The sequence below is a fragment of the Nicotiana tomentosiformis genome, chromosome 3, assembly GCF_000390325.3.
Source record: "Nicotiana tomentosiformis chromosome 3, ASM39032v3, whole genome shotgun sequence".
In the NCBI taxonomy this organism is placed as follows: Eukaryota; Viridiplantae; Streptophyta; class Magnoliopsida; order Solanales; family Solanaceae; genus Nicotiana; species Nicotiana tomentosiformis.
The window spans coordinates 48,452,659-48,467,188 of NC_090814.1; positions in this window are offsets into that span (position 1 = coordinate 48,452,659).

Sequence of the window (14,530 nt, forward strand, 5' to 3'; positions counted from 1 at the left end):
AATAATTGATTTATAAAGAATAACTCGGGACTTACAAGAGCATCATGGAATTCAATTCTATGAAAGAAGTTTAGCCAACATACCTCGCTTTGAGCCTTCCTTAAATTACTACAACGTTCCAGAAATTCTAGCAATTCCAATCTATTTTGAGACATAACAAAATTGAACCATAATTAGGAAGATATTCATGGTCTCAACTCGTTTGAACATTTTATCAAACACTAGGTGTGCAAATTTAACTACAAGGTTCTTCTATAAGATTTCCTTCACTCCATAACACAATCTTTACTTATTTGAGCTCAACAATCTTTCCACAAACCTTATTGGTACAAGCATATATACATAATACTCTTACACCCAAGAATCATACTCCCAATTACCAATTCTTTCCCCAAACTCAAAATTGAAGATTAAGGGTTTGAATCTTACCTCTTAGATGAAGATTTTGTGATTAGCTTCTTTGATTCTTGAAGATTGGTGCAAGATTGGATGATTATAATATTAAGTTCCCTCCTTATCTATCTAAAATGCTCTTACCTCTCTCTAAAACCCTCAGAAAAACACCCCAAAATAAGCCCTAAAGCCTATTTATCAAAATGGGGTCGGGTTATGAAAATAGGAAAATTGACCCTCCGAACTCAGCTATGCGGTCGCACAATGGACCACACAATTGGTGTGCGGGTCGCATAATTGTCACACAATTCGGTGCCCAGAACTGGGCTTCACTGGACAAGTCTGCGACCATGTTGCGGTCGCATAACTACTTCTGCGATCGCATAATGGTTCTGCGATCGCAGAATTGGTCGCAGAATCACATTCTTTCCAGCCTTTGGTAATTTTGTCATAACTTCTTGTAGGAATATCCAAATGACAAACGGTTTGAAGCGTTGGAAACTAGACTCAAAAGAATGTCATTGGATAGGTAATACACCATATAACTCTTCATATCAAGAGAGGTATGCGCGTTTAAAGTTAGGTCTTGAGCGAACTCACTTGAAACTTTATTCTATCATGAAAGTTTCAACTTGCCTTAGCCTTGGGGCTCTTCTTAGACCATAAACCATTCTTAGTGCACTGCATACATATATTATTAAGATCAATTTATATCATTCTTATAATAGCCCTTGTTTGCACATAAAATAATATAATTAGCGCACATTAACTTTCTTACTAGCGCTCAAGTACTTCATAATTTTCCGGGGTGTTACATTCTCCCCCACTTAATAACATTCATCCTCGAATGTTTTACAAGTCCCTTCTAAGAATAAAGTTACCATCATTTTACCTCCAACTGTTATACATAGGCACTTATGACTACATGAGTCTTATACTTCCTATCCAAAACCTCAACTTACTTAGGGCCCTTAAAGATTTGGCTATCTTTACAAATTCTTAAAGATTTCGGCAGAGTTTCCCATGTAACTAGGCCCATCCACCTGTCAGAGAATCCCGGAAATCAATCCTAAACAACATATAGATAATACCACTTTGCACCATATATATATATATATATATATATATATATGAAATCAACAACTATGACTCCCGAGGCCAAATTTATGATCTTTCTTACCTTTGGTCGTATCATTGGCTTTTTCTTCGTCCATTACGAGGACAATTGGGTTCCTCATACATTATGACTGTCATGTGCGTCATTCCTTTAATCCTTATACCTTTCTCATTTCATAGCACGATGTGCTACATTCCTTGGTATTAACAAGGGAACTCTGAGACTAACTTGGAATAATAACGCACAATCGAGGATAGAAGAAGAGAAACATTTCCTAAATGTCGTTGTAGCCTCCCTATTATAAGTGTGGCCGGCAACACACCGATAAGAGGGACTCTACTGATACAGCTCCATGACACCTTAGGACTCCTTAACCATGCTCTAATACCAAGTTTCTCACGCCCCAAAATTGAGGAGCGCGACCGGCGCTCAACCGAGTGAGCCCAGTCGAGCAAGCCTACGTTACATCAACCCCTCATCATAACTCATGCATGATTTATCAAAACATAATTAAATCATGACTTTCATATTGATTACATTTGGCTCAATGGCCCATAATTTTTTTTTAAAATTTTTCTTTTTCACTCGTAATGGGTACATAGCTTCATAAATATCCGTGAACATAAATACATGACGAAACTCAAAACTTAAGTACATGACCCACAGTGTACATGGAGCTTCTATGACAATAGATACCTAAGTACATAATACCAACTAGACTCGAGTGCCCACTGGAATTGTAGCAGGCTCCCCATAATCTGATGCACAGAAGATCCCTACCAAAGATCCATATCATCCTGTAGAAGTATACCTGCATCCATTAAAAGATGCAGTGCCCCCAACAAAAGGGACGTTAGTATTGTCGAATAGTACTAGTATGTATAACTAAACACCCTCTCAATAGAACAATTAATATTACAAGGAGGAATAATCACAAAATCAATGAAAGTCTCGAACAATACCAAAACATCAATTAGGTTGAAATATCAAGCCTTATTATACTTGCATCATTCTAAACTTCTTTTAGGGTCAACTGAGCCATACGATCTATATGCGGATCACATAATATAAAGTAATTGAAACAACATGTACAAACAAGGCCAATGAAAATGACTCATAATGTCTGCGTTGACAATGCGTCTTACTTGACCATCCATATCCCTCCCTTATCTTACCCCTATGCATTTCATAGACCGTCCCTAGTGTTCACATATCATATTATACACATATGCGTTTCATAGACCGTTCATAGGATTCCATACACAATACAACTATACATTTCATAGAACATTCATAGGATTCACATATACCAAACGATTAACCTATGCGTTTCATAGACCGTCCACAGGATTTCATAACACAATGAACCTATGTGTTCATAGACCGTCCACAGGATTTCATAACGCAATGTACCTATGCGTTCATAGACCGTCCAATGGATTTAATAACACAATGTACCTATGCATTCATAGACCGTCCACAGGATTTTATAACACAATGTACCTATGCGTTCATAGACCGTCCACAGGATTTCATAACACAATGTACCTATGCGTTCATAGACCGTCCACAGGATTTCATAACACAATGTACCTATGCGTTCGTAGACCGTCCACAGGATTTCATAACACAATGTATCTATGCGTTCGTAGATCGTCCACGGGATTTCATAACACAGTGTACCTATGCGTTCATAGACCGTCCACGAGATTTCATAACACAGTGTACCTATGCGTTCATAGACCGTCCATAGAATTTCATAACACAATGTACCTATTCATTCATAGACCGTCCATAGGATTTCATAGCACGATATACCTATGCATTTCATAGACCGTCCATAGGGTTCATAACACATCATTATACATATAACCATGTATAAACTCAAAGAGACATGATCAACATTACATTAAAGTCGTAAGTTCCCAGATCATTGGAACACTTCATTTTCATGCCCATCATGGAGAAATATAACACATTATATTAGCACATGCATGGTGAATCAATAAGTCAATTTCAATGGCATATAAGCCCAATTTCCTTTCTTAAGGTTCATCATCATTTAGCATAGGACATCTCCCTTCCATCTCGTTATTCACTCACTTGACATCTTGAGGTCATTAGCTAAGTTCATGATTCTTGAGGACTTAACATCGAAGTCATTTACATACATTATTTCAGAAGCATACAACTATAGTTGAAATCATTGGGACATACAACACCTCATAATTCTCATTTAGACGAACAACCACATTTCATCTTCATACTATCACTTCATTGATACTTTCAATTACATAAAATATCATTATTTCACTGGTTCCCTTTTTGCCATACATATTATTCTTCATTCATGGCACGGTGGCCGTATCTTATATTCCATACTTTCATTTCATTACTTTCAATACTCATCACCATATTTCACACATCATTTCATTTCATTGGCTCTATTGGCCACAATCATAACTTTCATTATTTGCACGGTGTCTACACTTTATATACCCAACTCACTACTTTCACTTTCAAGCATCTTTATAAATTATCGACAACAAAGAATCTCAAATCACGAAGTTTAGTACACCTATGAGCAAATAAGAGTCTTATGTACATTGAGACTTCTTACACAATTTGGAATAATAGCCTTCACTTGAAACGCTACTTGGAGTCATAATATTTTTATACCCAACTCATGCTTTGAACATATTCCCGAAGGATAACATCATATGATAAGAGTATCCGAAATACATTTTGAATATATACCTTTCAACACAAAGCTTATTTGAAATAATTGATTTATAAAGAATAACTCGGGACTTACAAGAGCATCATGGAATTCAATTCTATGAAAGAAGTTTAGCCAACATACCTCGCTTTGAGCTTTCCTTAAATTACTACAACGTTCCAGAAATTCTAGAAATTCCAATCTATTTTGAGACATAACAAAATTGAACCATAATTAGGAAGATATTCATGGTCTCAGCTCGTTTGAGCATTTTATCAAATACTAGGTGTGCAAATTTAATTATAAGGTTCTTCTTTAAGATGTCCTTCACTCCATAACACAATCTTTACTTATTTGAGCTCAATAATCTTCCCACAAACCTTATTGGTACAAGAATATATACATAATACTCTTATACCCAAGAATCATACTCCCAATCACCAATCTTTTCCCCCAAACTCGAAATTGAAGATTAAGGGTTTGAATCCTACCTCTTAGATGAAGATCTTGTGATTAGTTTTCTTGATTCTTGAAGATTGGTGCAAGATTGGATGATTATAATATTAGGTTCCCTCCTTCTCTCTCTCTAAAATGCTCTTACCTCTCTCTAAAACCCTCATAAAAACACCCCAAAGCCTATTTATCAAAATGGGGCGGGGTTATGAAAATAGGAAAATTGACCCTCCGGACTCAGCTATGCGGTCGCACAATAGACCGCACAATTGGTGTGTGGGTCGTACAATTCGGTGCCCAGAACTGGGCTTCACTGGACAGGTTAGCGACCATTTTGCGGTCGCATAACTACTTCTGCGATCGCATAATGGTTCTGCGATCACAAAGTTGGTCACAGAATCGCATTATTTTCCAGCCTTTGGTAATTTGGTCATAACGTCTTGTAGAAATATCCAAATGATGAACGGTTTGAAGAGTTGGAAACTAGACTCAAAGGGCTTTCTTGTATAGGTAATACACCATATAACGCTTCATATTAAGAGAGGTATGCGCGTTTGAAGTTAGGTCTTGTGCGAACTCACTTTAAACTTTATTCTATCATGAAAGTTTCAACTTGCCTTAGCCTTGGGGCTCTTCTTAGACCATAAACCATTCTTAGTGCACTTCATACATATATTATCAAGATCAATTGATATCATTCTTATAATAGCCCTTGTCTGCACATAAAATAATATAATTAGCGCACATCAACTTTCTTACTAGCGCTCAAGTACTTCATAATTTTTCGGGGTATTACACAGTGTCAACACCAATGATCAATAACAACACATGATATAATAATGACATTAGAATAAAATAATTCAAGAGATATCATGTTCAACTCATTCACAAATACGAAAAATTAGGCATGATTTCCCAAATATAAGAGTCAAAGCCCAAATCTTTCTCTGAAATCACTAAAGCATGAGTTTAACAAGGAACTGTGATTTTCCAAACTTTTAACAACAAATAAAACATTTCATTTACCATTAGCACGAGAAAAATACATATATATGCCTACATGTCACATAAACATGTCAAGTCAATAACATCAAGTATACTCACACTCAGCACGCTCACGGTGCCTGGCACAAATTCCCTCACCATCATCACACACTCAATCACACTCAACAATGTGCAAGTGCCTCGCACAATGGATCTTCACCACAATACATATATATATCACTATGCCTGCAGTCACTGTAATACCATACTCCGGAGGGGCGGTGCACGCGCTAATCAATAATCAATAATCAATATCACATAGCCCAACATGGGGCCTGGTGCACGCGCCGCCCTTAATAATATCACTTAGCCCAATGTGGGGCCTAGCGTACATGTTACCTCAATATCAATAACACTGAGCCTAATACGGGGCCTCGACGCAAGCGCCGCCTCACTATCAATCACCACGACTCTATGGATCACATTAATCATCAATTCGCTCAAGTCTCCATATACCAACTTCTCACAGAAAACATAATCTAATTATACAACACGAAAAATTACAATGTGCCACAAATTCATCTCAAACTCGTGTCACGTACAAGGACATCAATAATATATGAGACAACATATCAAAAGTGTATAGAGGCAGAGATATAACATGCATATATAACTATCACGATTGAACAGTATGACTACGGCTAAGGCAAATAGCTCAACATGGAAAAATAGACCTATCATGTCTCAAACAATAAAGCAGATAGCCTAGACATGATTTCTAGCACGAATAATAACTCACATGGTCATACAAATGGAGAAAACATGATATCAAAGAAGAATGATAGCAAATCAAGATATATAATAGCCTAAGAACTACCCAAATCATGAATACCTCGGTGCACGCACACACGCATGTCACCTAGCACGTGTGTCACCCCAACATATCTCAAATATCTTAGTTCTTAGGGATAATTACCCTCAAATCCAAGTTTAGATATGTTACTTACCTTGAACAAATCAAAATAATACTCTATAAATGCCATGCCGCGCGAATCGACCTCCGAATGACTCGAAACTTGCCAAAAGCAACTCAAAAACATCAAATAACACCATCGAATCTTTAATCAAACACTCAAAGTCAACCAAAACGTCTACCCAGGACTACACCTCGGCACCAGAAAAACTCACAAATTTTGAAAACCCATTCGAATAAGAGTCCAACCATACTAATTTCATCCAGTTCCGACTTCAAATCGATGTTCAAAACTCAATTATTCACTTTTAGAAAGTTTTTTGACAAAACCCCCCCAATTCTTCAATCAAAACATGGATTAATTCACAAATTAACTAGTGTAATTATGTGAATATTTAAAAGTTGCATAACTCACGTACTCATAGCAATAACTCCCGACCACAATATCTGCCCATTAACAAAACTGGTACCGACGACATACCTCATATCAAGTAAAACCTTGTCTTGAACCTTCATACACTGCTAAGGATGAAAGAAACACGTAGAAACTCATAACCACTCATCATATCAACAAGTCATGGAGCTCTCTTACCCCGCCAAGAACTATAACCAAATTCTAAGCTGACTATTAATATTACTCTTCCAAACATACCTTAATCAAAACTGATAACACTCATTCTAGGTACAATAACCTTATCTCATCCAGTACAACCTGCTCGACCGATATGCCACACCAGTACCACCTCGATCCACATACTATGCAATCCGTGCACCAAACAAGCAACAACCCGAGTGTACCCAATGATGGAAAGAGAATCAAATGAGAGAATCGTCTCACAACCTCAACAGATACCACCACAAAGTGTAATGTTATGAACCCATCACACAAAAGAAGAAAAAAACACATGAAATAAGCACAAAGGATCATATCCCAACATAACTCTGTTGCGATGCGTGACACAATCCAAATGTACAGGTCCACATGGATTACCCATTTTCCCAAACTCTCATACTCACCAAACACATATATAACAATAGCTAGCACGTGAAGCACATGACCATAACCATAAAGAAATGGATAAAACCATATACCACACACAAGGAGACCATAACCAAGGCACAATCCACCATTCAACACCCAATGAGCTATCTCGTTCGAATTCCGCCATAAGACCCAAATGGAACTGCATCATGTGTGCAAATAGTCAACAGTCTCACAATCCATCGTAGCATAGAAGAGTAACACATGGAACATATCAGAACACGAATAAGATAAACTCTAACCGATGACACGCCCCTCAACAATAGCTGTGTTGAGTCAATCAACCCGATTCGACCTAGAATACATATTCTTCTTAGGCTTGACAATGGGCCCCCAAACCGATTTTGATCATCCCAAAATAGATAAGTAACCTTCCAAAAGTCCACAATAACATATCCATAACTTGTAAAATCAACCGTCAATGCCTTAACATGCCTTCACCATCCGCAACCAAGGAAAACCCTGCCTCTGAGAACCCTCCTAGTCTTCAAATCCTTAGAATACAAGAATCTCAATTTCTAATCCTAATTCCACCACTAAAATGATTGACACATTCCTCATGTACGATCATCTCACGAGAAATACTTCCTTAATTATAATGTACCACATAACAAAATCTGAACATCAGCAATTACCGTAATACCAATCAAGCATCCTCTAGTCAAAACTGAGTGTGCCTTATGAAATGCGCACTCTTCTCAGGTGATACCAGACAGTGCCAACATTCTTCTAAACATCCAAAACCGTCCATGCTATCTAGAACTCATTACCTTACCTTTGAATGGAATTGTGACCTCGTACATGGAAACCTCAATCCCACATGCCTCACCGCATCTATCATCCTATCATATGAAAATACGAGTCCCATTATCAACTCTGAATTATACGTAGGATAGACACTCCATCAACCAGGAACCTTCCACTTGACCCTATCTAGGAGAAAATCACAACGCTCAACAAACTCCACATGATTGTAGAAAACATCCATCTCAAGCCATGGTTGACACCGTTGAGAACTCTTCGAAACCCGTTTGCACATAACCAAGCCATCAGAACTGAATCCCTCTAACTTAACCAAGTCACACAGATCGCTCTACCCAAGAGTATTGCCACAAAACACCTGTAGAGTTTCACCACACCAAGGAACCAATCAGTCTTATTACTATGCTGACCCATACCACTACCAAGCTGACCTATTTCTTCGAATTCTCCTCGACTTGATTACAAGTTAATACTTCTTCTTACCAGTACACTATGGTCCTTATCCAAAGCTCACCTCAAGAGATCCTAGCATGAAACCACATCGTCCTAACGCCCATAATCCTCTATATTCCCTCTTGAGCACCCAATAGTACCGTAATCGAAATGCCTACTCTGAAGAGGCCTTTTGTGAATCTGAAGTTGTTTCTCTATCCCATTTGATACTGAAATGTGTAATCGATAATGATACGGAATACAAATCTCAGTACCCTCCAATGCAAATCTCAGATCCTAGCCATATAAAATAATTCGGGGAAACCCTCAAATACCACACATGAATCATGAACTCATTAGAATCTTCTCAAGAGTCATCCACTCTGCTCTGATCTCCAATGCACCGCCAACACGAGCCGAACTACTTTTGCCATTAGCACACCAACACCCTAAGAAGTAACCCTACCTTAAACAACGGATTGAACCATTTCTCTTTCCACATCATATCCACAACGAATATCAAACCCCAAATTATTCCAAGATTTTCATATGCCCATAAAGTATAGTACCTCATGCATCTGGCAATTTCCTTGCTCAAGTCATACTCTAAACCAACCTCCTCAAGACATAACTAGTCCACAAGTATGCCTCAGACCAAAACTAATATAACACATGACCATGCAATCTGATCGTCGATAGCAGACTTCCCTACTTGGCTCAAAGCCATAGTACATAACATTCAATAACACACAATACTCTAACTCCATAACTGCCATAATCACGCACTGTAATTCAACTAAATCCTTCATATACTTATGTAGCACAACCATAAAATACCTCAAATCCTCTGCTAAGCGCGTATCCCTTCTCGCGATAGTCGTGCAACCTTACTCAAGAGATCCGAACTCAAATTGCATCACATAAACATTCCGCTGGTTGAAAGAAAACTCTTTACATAAGCTTCATAGGGATCACAAAACCTCAGAATATCCCACGGGAGATAATCCACTTGCATAGCCTCAAACTGGAATTTCTCTTTGCCCTAACATAGTCACAACCACTATGAAATTTCTTAATTATCTAGAGTCTGAACCCGTCAACAAGATGTAAGAATCTACTTCATTCCACAGTTGAACAACTAAAAGATCCCTAACATACTCATAACTCAAGATGATATAACACATCAAGACAGAAATCAAGCATCCATAGTCTTTTACACCCCAAACAAATTCTTATCGTCATATCCAATGCATCTAAGCATTGTCATCAATTACATAATAAGAAAGAAAGATCAAAAGTTTTTCCTAGATTCCATGTAGCCTCTCAAAGATACGTATGGACGTCATCATACCAATCCGCAAGACTTTACTAGACACTTGCTCATGACTCGTAGAACCAAGGAACCTAGAGCTATTGTACCAACTTGTCACGACCCAAAATTCACTTAGTCGTGATAACACCTAACCCAACCCGCTAGGTAAGCCAAGCAATAGTCAACCCTATTTAATGAAAATAATAAGAATTCAATGAGTGAAATAACTGAATTTCCATACAATAACCGAAATATTGGTAGTACAAGTCATGAGCCACTAAGACTTTGATTTACAAAGCTGGTATGAAAATAAATACAATATTTGTTTGGAATATACATAAACAAAATACGAATCTAAAACTATGAAGGACATGTGGTAGCTATGTTCGAAAAAATAGGTACATATTTAACGCCAGCTCCCACCATATACAGTAGCATCAGATCCAAGATCTCCACGCAAGGTGCAGAAGTATAGTATGAGTATAACCAACCATGTACTCAATAAGTAACAAACCTAACCTCAGGTTGAAAATGGTGACGAGATCAGAAGAAGGTTAGTGTCCAAAACCAATGCTCAATAACTACACACGATATAATGATGATAGTAGAATAAAATAATTCAAGAGATAGCATGTTCAGCTCATTTACAAATATAGAAAATTACGCATGTTTTCCCAATTATAACAGTCAAAGCCCAAATCTTTCTCTGAAATCACTAAAGCATGAGTTTAACAAGGAAATATGATTTTACAAACATTCAACAGATAAGACATTTCATTTACCGTCTAGCACGAGAAAATACATATTTATGCCTATATTTCACATACACATGTCCAGTCAATAAGATCAAAGTGAAGCCATCAAGTATACTCACACACAGCATACTCATGGTGCCTGGCACAAATGCCCCTCACTATCATCACACACACAATCACACTCAGCACTGTACGGATGCCTGGCACAATTGCCCCTCACCACATCATACATATATCTTTGTGCCTGCAGTCAATGTAATACCAACTTCGGAGGGGAGGATCCTTGCCCAAGCGCTAATCAATAATCAATATCACATATCCCAACATGGGGCCTGGTGCACACGCCTCCCCTAAATAATACCACTTAGCCCTACGTGGGGCCTAGCGTACACGTCACCTCAATATCAATAACACTCAGCCCAATATGGGGCCTCGACACAAGCATCGCCTCTCTATCACTCACCACGGCTCTATGGCCCACATTAATCATCAATCCACTCAAGTCTCTATATGCCAACTTCTTAGAGAAAACATAATCTAATTATACAACACAGAAAATTACAATGTGCCACAAATTCAGCTCAAACTCGTGTCACGTACAAGGACACCAAAAACATGTGAGACAATATATTAAAAGTGTACAGAGGTAGAGATATAACATGTAGATATAACTATCATGACTGAAGAGTATGACTACGACTAAGGTAAATAGTTCAACATGGCAAAATCGCCTTATCATGTCTCAAACAATAAAGTAGATAGCCTAGACATGATTTCTAGCATGAATAATAACTCACATAGTCATACAAATGGAGAAAACATGATATCAAAGAAGCATGATATCAAGACAAGGCATATAATAGCCTAATAACTACCCGGATCATGAATACCCTGGTGCACGCACACACGCTCATCACTCAGCACATGTGTCATCTCAACACATCTCAAATATCATAGTTCTTAGGGATAATTATCCTCAAATCCAAGTTTAGATATGTTACTTACCTAGAACAATCCCAAAACAATACTCTAGAAATGCCATCCCATGTGAATCGACCTCCAAACAACTCAAAACTAGCCAAAAGAAACTCAAAAACCTCAAATAATGCCATAGAAAACAAACCGAAATAATAAAGGTCGAATCTTTAATCAAATACTCAAAGTCAACCAAAACGTCAACCCGGGACCGCACCTCGGAATCTGACAAAATCACAAATTCTGATAATCCATTCGAATACGAGTCCAACCATACTAATTTTATCTAATTCTGACTCCGTATCAATATTCAAAAATCAATTATTCACTTTAGAAAAGTTTTTGACAAAAATCCTCAATTCTCTAATCAAAACATAGATTAATTCACAAATGAACTAGTGTAATCATGTTAAAATACAAAAATTGAGGTTAGATACGGACTCCCATGAAAAAACAAAAAGAACACCGCAAAAATCACCTCAAGCGGATCTCTAGAACTCGATATATGCTCAAAATACCAAATGAACGCAATCTAATTTTTTAATACACACAAATTCCGCTTTTGCGCCCAAAAAGCCGCACTTGCGGTCTACTAGTTGTGATTCCGCACCTGCAGACCATTTTTTGTACCCGCGGGGTTGCGGATGTGAACCCCACTTATCATATGCAAAGTACCAACTATCTTCTCCAACACTAAATGACATAACAAACCTATTCCAAATCTTGTAACAACAATCTGAACTCGATAACATCAAAGTCAACTTCCGATCAAACATATAAACTTTTCAAACCTTCAAATTGCCAATCTTTGACAATTAGGGCGAAAATCTTCTAGGAATATCCTAATACCAATCCGGGCGTACGCCCAGGTCTAAAATTACCATCTAATCTAATAGAATCATCAAAAATTTGATCTAAGGTCACATACACAAAAGTCAAACTTGGTCAACTCTTCCAACTTAAAGTTTCCAAATTAAGAATCATTCTTCCAAATAAATTCCGAATCACTCAAAAACCAAAACTGACCATACACGCAAGTCATAACTCTTCATATGAAACTACTCAAAACCTCAAACCACCGAATGAAAATGTAAATTCTCAAAAGGACCGGTCGGTTCGTTACACTTGAAGTACCCTCTTTAATCATATGTGCTTACTATTCGGTCTTTCAGACAATATTGTATTTTGTTTAGACTTTGTATTTAGTATTCTATTGTGCTCATGCACTTGGTTGCACTGGATTTTTGGGTGGATTCATTTGTATTGAAAATTTTAACTTCAGTTATTGATACCATTGCACTTTAGAGACTATATTTTATCATTATTGAAGTTTATTTTCGTATATTTGTTGTTGGCTTGCCTAGCAAGCGGTGTCAAGCGCCATCACGTCTCTGGTGGGAGTTTGAGTCTTGACAAGTTGGTATCAGAGCACTAGGTTGCATAGGTCTCACGAGTTATGAGCAAGCCTAGTAGATTCTTGCGAATCGGTACGAAGACGTTTGTACTTATCTTCGAGAGGCTATAGGGCTACATTAGCCTTTCCCATATGATAAAGAATGGTTATATCATAATCCTTCAACAACTCCAGCCATCTCTTTTGCCGCATATTCAAAATTTTCTGTTTAAACAGATGCTGGAGAATCCGGTGATTCGTATACACCTAACAAGACATGCCATATTACTAATATCTCCAAATCTTGAGTGTGTGTACAATAGCTGCTAACTCCATATCATGCACTGGATAGTTCTTCTGATGGGGCTTCAATGGGCGCAACGCGTAGGCAATTACCCTACAGTCCTGCATCAATACACACGATGCCAACCCACAAAGAATCATAATAAACCGTACATGACCCCGATCCTAAAGGCAAAACTAACATTGGAGTTGTAGTCAAAGTTGTATTAAGCTTTTGAAAGCTCTCCAAACACTCATCCGATCACCTAAACAGAGCATCCTTCTGAGTCAACTTGATTAATGGGGTTGTAATAGACAAAAATACTTCTACGAAGCGATGGTAGTAACAAGCCAAACCCAAGAAGCTTCTGACCTCTGTAGTGGTAGAAGGTCTGGGCCAACTCTGAACTACAGCAATCTTCTTTGGGTCTACCTCGATCCCATCACTAGATACCACATGACCTAAGAATTCCACTGAGTCTAACCAAAACCGCATTTGTAAAACTTAGCATTTAGTTTCTTCTCCCTCATTGTCTAGAGCATGATCCTCAAATTCTGCTCATGCTCTTCCCTACTATAGGAGTACACCATTATATCATCAATGAACACTATGAAAAGGGAATCCATGTCACAACCCAAACCGATGGGCCGCGACGGGCACCCGGTACCTTACTCAACCGAGTACCTACGTAGAGTATCTTTCGTATCATACTACCATAGGTAAATGAGCCAAAGAAGCTATCGTGAGATAAATAAAATAAACGGTGAAGGGCCAAATATACACCTGTACTTTCGAAAATGGTCTACAAATACCCTTTGTTATACTATTGGGCTATATATACCCTTCCCGTCATACTTTGGAACAAATATATCCTTATTTTCATCTAGTGCTAACACGTGGTACTCAATCCAAAATAAGGGTATATTTGTTCTAAAGT